We start from the raw sequence: 7500 nt of genomic DNA, 5'->3' as shown, positions 1-7500 counted from the left end.
AGCTAAGAAAGAGCGGTGCGGGGCCGGTCGGAGCGCACCCTTTTCTCGGTGGCTGGCGGCCGAGAGAGTGCTGCGTCGCCGGCATCGGCGTCGAAAGAAGCCGAGCCGAAAAAAGTTAAAGTACAAACGTGCAAGCATACTAACCTAACCCTAGGTAATGCATGTCAGAGCGAAAGACAGTAAACTCGAATGAGCCAAGAAAGAGCGGTGCGGGGCCGGTCGGAGCGCACCCTTTTCTCGGTGGCTGGCGGGCGAGAGAGTGCTGCGTCGCCGGCATCGGCGTCGAAAGAAGCCGAGCCGAAAAAAGTTAAAGTACAAACGTGCAAGCATACTAACCTAACCCTAGGTAATGCATGTCAGAGCGAAAGACAGTAAACTCGAATGAGCCAAGAAAGAGCGGTGCGGGGCCGGTCGGAGCGCACCCTTTTCTCGGTGGCTGGCGGGCGAGAGAGTGCTGCGTCGCCGGCATCGGCGTCGAAAGAAGCCGAGCCGAAAAAAGTTAAAGTACAAACGTGCAAGCATACTAACCTAACCCTAGGTAAGGCATGTCAGAGCGAAAGACAGTAAACTCGAATGAGCTAAGAAAGAGCGGTGCGGGGCCGGTCGGAGCGCACCCTTTTCTCGGTGGCTGGCGGCCGAGAGAGTGCTGCGTCGCCGGCATCGGCGTCGAAAGAAGCCGAGCCGAAAAAAGTTAAAGTACAAACGTGCAAGCATACTAACCTAACCCTAGGTAAGGCATGTTAGAGCGAAAGACAGTAAACTCGAATGAGCCAATAAAGAGCGGTGCGGGGCCGGTCGGAGCGCACCCTTTTCTCGGTGGCTGGCGGGCGAGAGAGTGCTGCGTCGCCGGCATCGGCGTCGAAAGAAGCCGAGCCGAAAAAAGTTAAAGTACAAACGTGCAAGCATACTAACCTAACCCTAGGTAAGGCATGTCAGAGCGAAAGACAGTAAACTCGAATGAGCTAAGAAAGAGCGGTGCGGGGCCGGTCGGAGCGCACCCTTTTCTCGGTGGCTGGCGGCCGAGAGAGTGCTGCGTCGCCGGCATCGGCGTCGAAAGAAGCCGAGCCGAAAAAAGTTAAAGTACAAACGTGCAAGCATACTAACCTAACCCTAGGTAAGGCATGTCAGAGCGAAAGACAGTAAACTCGAATGAGCCAAGAAAGAGCGGTGCGGGGCCGGTCGGAGCGCACCCTTTTCTCGGTGGCTGGCGGCCGAGAGAGTGCTGCGTCGCCGGCATCGGCGTCGAAAGAAGCCGAGCCGAAAAAAGTTAAAGTACAAACGTGCAAGCATACTAACCTAACCCTAGGTAAGGCATGTCAGAGCGAAAGACAGTAAACTCGAATGAGCTAAGAAAGAGCGGTGCGGGGCCGGTCGGAGCGCACCCTTTTCTCGGTGGCTGGCGGCCGAGAGAGTGCTGCGTCGCCAGCATCGGCGTCGAAAGGAGCCGAGCCGAAAAAAGTTAAAGTACAAACGTGCAAGCATACTAACCTAACCCTAGGTAAGGCATGTCAGAGCGAAAGACAGTAAACTCGAATGAGCTAAGAAAGAGCGGTGCGGGGCCGGTCGGAGCGCACCCTTTTCTCGGTGGCTGGCGGGCGAGAGAGTGCTGCGTCGCCGGCATCGGCGTCGAAAGAAGCCGAGCCGAAAAAAGTTAAAGTACAAACGTGCAAGCATACTAACCTAACCCTAGGTAAGGCATGTCAGAGCGAAAGACAGTAAACTCGAATGAGCTAAGAAAGAGCGGTGCGGGGCCGGTCGGAGCGCACCCTTTTCTCGGTGGCTGGCGGCCGAGAGAGTGCTGCGTCGCCGGCATCGGCGTCGAAAGAAGCCGAGCCGAAAAAAGTTAAAGTACAAACGTGCAAGCATACTAACCTAACCCTAGGTAAGGCATGTTAGAGCGAAAGACAGTAAACTCGAATGAGCCAATAAAGAGCGGTGCGGGGCCGGTCGGAGCGCACCCTTTTCTCGGTGGCTGGCGGGCGAGAGAGTGCTGCGTCGCCGGCATCGGCGTCGAAAGAAGCCGAGCCGAAAAAAGTTAAAGTACAAACGTGCAAGCATACTAACCTAACCCTAGGTAAGGCATGTCAGAGCGAAAGACAGTAAACTCGAATGAGCTAAGAAAGAGCGGTGCGGGGCCGGTCGGAGCGCACCCTTTTCTCGGTGGCTGGCGGCCGAGAGAGTGCTGCGTCGCCGGCATCGGCGTCGAAAGAAGCCGAGCCGAAAAAAGTTAAAGTACAAACGTGCAAGCATACTAACCTAACCCTAGGTAATGCATGTCAGAGCGAAAGACAGTAAACTCGAATGAGCCAAGAAAGAGCGGTGCGGGGCCGGTCGGAGCGCACCCTTTTCTCGGTGGCTGGCGGGCGAGAGAGTGCTGCGTCGCCGGCATCGGCGTCGAAAGAAGCCGAGCCGAAAAAAGTTAAAGTACAAACGTGCAAGCATACTAACCTAACCCTAGGTAAGGCATGTCAGAGCGAAAGACAGTAAACTCGAATGAGCTAAGAAAGAGCGGTGCGGGGCCGGTCGGAGCGCACCCTTTTCTCGGTGGCTGGCGGCCGAGAGAGTGCTGCGTCGCCAGCATCGGCGTCAAAAGAAGCCGAGCCGAAAAAAGTTAAAGTACAAACGTGCAAGCATACTAACCTAACCCTAGGTAATGCATGTCAGAGCGAAAGACAGTAAACTCGAATGAGCCAAGAAAGAGCGGTGCGGGGCCGGTCGGAGCGCACCCTTTTCTCGGTGGCTGGCGGGCGAGAGAGTGCTGCGTCGCCGGCATCGGCGTCGAAAGAAGCCGAGCCGAAAAAAGTTAAATTACAAACGTGCAAGCATACTAACCTAACCCTAGGTAAGGCATGTCAGAGCGAAAGACAGTAAACTCGAATGAGCTAAGAAAGAGCGGTGCGGGGCCGGTCGGAGCGCACCCTTTTCTCGGTGGCTGGCGGCCGAGAGAGTGCTGCGTCGCCGGCATCGGCGTCGAAAGAAGCCGAGCCGAAAAAAGTTAAAGTACAAACGTGCAAGCATACTAACCTAACCCTAGGTAATGCATGTCAGAGCGAAAGACAGTAAACTCGAATGAGCCAAGAAAGAGCGGTGCGGGGCCGGTCGGAGCGCACCCTTTTCTCGGTGGCTGGCGGGCGAGAGAGTGCTGCGTCGCCGGCATCGGCGTCGAAAGAAGCCGAGCCGAAAAAAGTTAAAGTACAAACGTGCAAGCATACTAACCTAACCCTAGGTAAGGCATGTCAGAGCGAAAGACAGTAAACTCGAATGAGCTAAGTAAGAGCGGTGCGGGGCCGGTCGGAGCGCACCCTTTTCTCGGTGGCTGGCGGCCGAGAGAGTGCTGCGTCGCCGGCATCGGCGTCGAAAGAAGCCGAGCCGAAAAAAGTTAAAGTACAAACGTGCAAGCATACTAACCTAACCCTAGGTAAGGCATGTCAGAGCGAAAGACAGTAAACTCGAATGAGCCAAGAAAGAGCGGTGCGGGGCCGGTCGGAGCGCACCCTTTTCTCGGTGGCTGGCGGCCGAGAGAGTGCTGCGTCGCCGGCATCGGCGTCGAAAGAAGCCGAGCCGAAAAAAGTTAAAGTACAAACGTGCAAGCATACTAACCTAACCCTAGGTAAGGCATGTTAGAGCGAAAGACAGTAAACTCGAATGAGCCAATAAAGAGCGGTCCGGGGCCGGTCGGAGCGCACCCTTTTCTCGGTGGCTGGCGGGCGAGAGAGTGCTGCGTCGCCGGCATCGGCGTCGAAAGAAGCCGAGCCGAAAAAAGTTAAAGTACAAACGTGCAAGCATACTAACCTAACCCTAGGTAAGGCATGTCAGAGCGAAAGACAGTAAACTCGAATGAGCTAAGAAAGAGCGGTGCGGGGCCGGTCGGAGCGCACCCTTTTCTCGGTGGCTGGCGGGCGAGAGAGTGCTGCGTCGCCGGCATCGGCGTCGAAAGAAGCCGAGCCGAAAAAAGTTAAAGTACAAACGTGCAAGCATACTAACCTAACCCTAGGTAAGGCATGTCAGAGCGAAAGACAGTAAACTCGAATGAGCCAAGAAAGAGCGGCGTACGGTGCGGGGCCGGTCGGAGCGCACCCTTTTCTCGGTGGCTGGCGGGCGAGAGAGTGCTGCGTCGCCGGCATCGGCGTCGAAAAAAGCCGAGCCAAAAAAAGTTAAAGTACAAACGCGATGCTAATGAGCGAGCCGTTGTCTCGACTAATATGTAGGGGGCGTTCGATCGAGCGTCTGGCTTGAGCGCTTGTCGGCCTAGCAGAACGGTCGCATTGTTATGCCCGGGTTTTAGGCACCGCTGCAGGCGGCCGGCAGAGCTCTTGTTTGTGCGAAACTGAATGGATCGAGCCCGAGAGAGGGCGAGCAAAGAAAAAACGCAAATCGCTCCGCCTGGCACTGCCGGCGAGAGCGTGGACGTCGCGGCCAGCGACTGTCGAAGCTGAGTACGGCCGCAGGCGATCGCCTCGGTCTTAAACGAATGCGACGAGCACGCGCCGGGCGGCCCAGCAAGGGCCGAGCGCAGCTGTCGCAGCTATCTGGTTGATCCTGCCAGTAGTGATATGCTTGTCTCAAAGATTAAGCCATGCAGGTGCAAGTACGAGTTCTCGTAAAGCGAAACTGCGAATGGCTCATTAAATCAGTCTTGGTTTATTTGGTCTCGTAAGCGAAGTGGATAACTGTGGTAATTCTAGAGCTAATACATGCATTAAGCGCCGACTTCGGGAGGCGCGCTTATATCAGATCAAAACCGACCGGGTTCGTCCTGTGACGTTTGATGACTCTGGATAACCACGCGGATCGTACGGTCTCTGCACCGACGACGTATCATTCAAGTGTCTGCCCTATCAACTGTCGAAGGTACGCTACGTGCCTACCTTTGTGATAACGGGTAACGGGGAATCAGGGTTCGATTCCGGAGAGGGAGCCTGAGAAACGGCTACCACATCCAAGGAAGGCAGCAGGCGCGCAAATTACCCATTCCCGACACGGGGAGGTAGTGACGAAAAATAACAATACAGGACTCTAACGAGGCCCTGTAATTGGAATAAGTACATCCTAAAACTCTTAACGAGTATCCATTGGAGGGCAAGTCTGGTGCCAGCAGCCGCGGTAATTCCAGCTCCAACAGTGTATGCTAAAGTTGTTGCGGTTGAAAAGCTCGTAGTTGGATTTTGGGCGAGCGCCGCCGGTCCGTCGCAAGGAGTGTCACTAGTTGCGTTCGCCTCACCTTCGGTTCTCCGTCGGTGCTCTTGACTGAGTGTCGGCGGTGGCCGATAAGTTTACTTTGAAAAAATTAGAGTGTTCAAAGCAGGCTGTTCGCCTGCATAGTGTTGCATGGAATAATGGAATAGGACCTCGGTTCTATTTTGTTGGTTTTCGGAGCACGAGGTAATGATTAAGAGGGACAGACGGGGGCGTCCGTACTCTGCCGTTAGAGGTGAAATTCTTGGATCGGCGGAAGACAAACTACTGCGAAAGCATTAGCCAAGAATGTTTTCTTTAATCAAGAGCGAAAGTCAGAGGTTCGAAGACGATCAGATACCGTCCTAGTTCTGACTATAAACGATGCCAACTAGCGATCGGGAGGCGTTACCATGACGACCTTTCCGGCAGCTTCCGGGAAACCAAAGTCTTTGGGTTCCGGGGGAAGTATGGTTGCAAAGCTGAAACTTAAAGGAATTGACGGAAGGGCACCACCAGGAGTGGAGCCTGCGGCTTAATTTGACTCAACACGGGGAAACTCACCCGGCCCGGACACAGGTAGGATTGACAGATTGAGAGCTCTTTCTTGATTCTGTGGGTGGTGGTGCATGGCCGTTCTTAGTTGGTGGAGCGATTTGTCTGGTTAATTCCGATAACGAACGAGACTCTGGCATGCTAAATAGTTACGCGACCTTCTCGGTCGGCGTCTAACTTCTTAGAGGGACTAGTGGCGTTTAGCCACACGAGATTGAGCAATAACAGGTCTGTGATGCTCTTAGATGTCCGGGGCCGCACGCGCGCTACACTGAGTGAAGCAGCGAGTGTCTAACCTAGGCCGAAAGGTCCGGGTAACCCGTTGAACCTCATTCGTGATTGGGATAGGGACTTGCAATTGTTTCCCTTGAACGAGGAATTCCCAGTAAGCGCAAGTCATCAACTTGCGTTGATTACGTCCCTGCCCTTTGTACACACCGCCCGTCGCTACTACCGATTGAATGGTTTAGTGAGATCCTTGGATCGGCCCCGTCGCGGCTGGCAACGGCCGCGTCGGCGTGTCGAGAAGACGATCAAACTTGATCATTTAGAGGAAGTAAAAGTCGTAACAAGGTTTCCGTAGGTGAACCTGCGGAAGGATCATTACCGAAAGTGGTGGTAGGCCCCGGCCGACCGCGCACTTAATTGTCTTTGGGTGCCGCCGAGAGGGCGGCCGTCAATCGGGGTTCCGCCCCGTGCGACACGCGTAACACGTTGGCATAGCAAGGCAGCCGAGTGTGATGGTGGCTTCTGGGCACCGCGCTCGATGTGCCGCCGGCCCAGCCCGGCGGTCGCTCGGCGCCGTTTGTTGGTGTTTTTGTGCAGTTGTTGTCGGTGGTGGTTTTGTGGTCGATCCCACAGTGTGACGTCCGCGCGCTTCGGCGCCGGGCGAAACGTCGAGGACGACTCTTAACGGTGGATCACTCGGCTCGCGAGTCGATGAAGGACGCAGCCAAGTGCGAGAAGTAATGTGAATTGCAGAACACATTGAACGTCGACCTTCTGAACGCGAATTGCGGTCTCGGGTCAATCCCGGGACCGCGTCTGCCTCAGGGTCGCGTTCGTCCTCACCCGAGGGCCGTCGCCTGGCCTCTGCGAAGACGGCCGGGCGTCGCCCCAAGTTGAAGCGGTCGCCGAGCTTTCTCGGCGCGACCGCGTGTCCCGTACACCGCCGGCCCCTCGACGTGTTCAACTACGTTCGAGGGGCGGGTCCAGGTCGGTCGGTCCGGTCACGAGATCAAGACCGACCGTGGGCCAAGGCGGCGACGGTACGCGCTCGGTCGGCGCCGGCGGCGACGACTTGCGATGCCAGCGGGCCGTGTAAGAAGCGGGCCCGCTTGACACATACGACCTGAGTTCAGGCGAGAGCACCCGCTGAATTTAAGCATATTATTAAGCGGAGGAAAAGAAACCAACAGGGATTCCCTGAGTAACGGCGAGTGAACCGGGAAGAGTCCAGCGTCGAATCTGCGCGCTTTTCGAGCGCGCCGAGTTGTGACGTACGGAAGTCCCAGTGCGGCTAACGGCGAGCGCCGGTGTCCTTCTGATCGAGGCCTCGTCCCACGGCGGGTGTTAGGCCCATAGGGGCGCTTGCCTTGGCCGCTTCGGGTCTTCTCGGAGTCGGGTTGTTTGGGAATGCAGCCCAAAGCGGGTGGTAAACTCCACCTAAGACTAAATACGGTCGCGAGACCGATAGCGGACAAGTACCGTGAGGGAAAGTTGAAAAGCACTTTGAAGAGAGAGTTCAAGAGTACGTGAAACCGTTGAGAG

At 55.8% G+C, this 7500-nt stretch overlaps 2 non-coding genes and 1 pseudogene across 2 annotated transcripts; all 3 read left to right on the top strand.

Moving 5' to 3' along the window:
• The first annotated feature begins 4526 nt into the window (after nt 1-4526).
• LOC144424943 (small subunit ribosomal RNA) lies at nt 4527-6336 on the top strand. The gene has a single exon (XR_013477161.1). It is a non-coding gene; the product is annotated as a small subunit ribosomal RNA (ribosomal RNA).
• Nucleotides 6337-6634: 298 nt separating this feature from the next.
• Nucleotides 6635-6788, top strand: LOC144424742 (5.8S ribosomal RNA). The gene has a single exon (XR_013476962.1). It is a non-coding gene; the product is annotated as a 5.8S ribosomal RNA (ribosomal RNA).
• A 289-nt stretch (nt 6789-7077) lies between these two features.
• Nucleotides 7078-7500, top strand: part of LOC144424986 (large subunit ribosomal RNA) — a 3695-nt pseudogene continuing 3272 nt past the window's right edge.

Source organism: Styela clava, chromosome 6 (assembly GCF_964204865.1).
Source record: "Styela clava chromosome 6, kaStyClav1.hap1.2, whole genome shotgun sequence".
In the NCBI taxonomy this organism is placed as follows: Eukaryota; Metazoa; Chordata; class Ascidiacea; order Stolidobranchia; family Styelidae; genus Styela; species Styela clava.
Note: the sequence above shows the minus strand (reverse complement) of the source record. Positions and strands in the feature narration are given on the sequence as shown.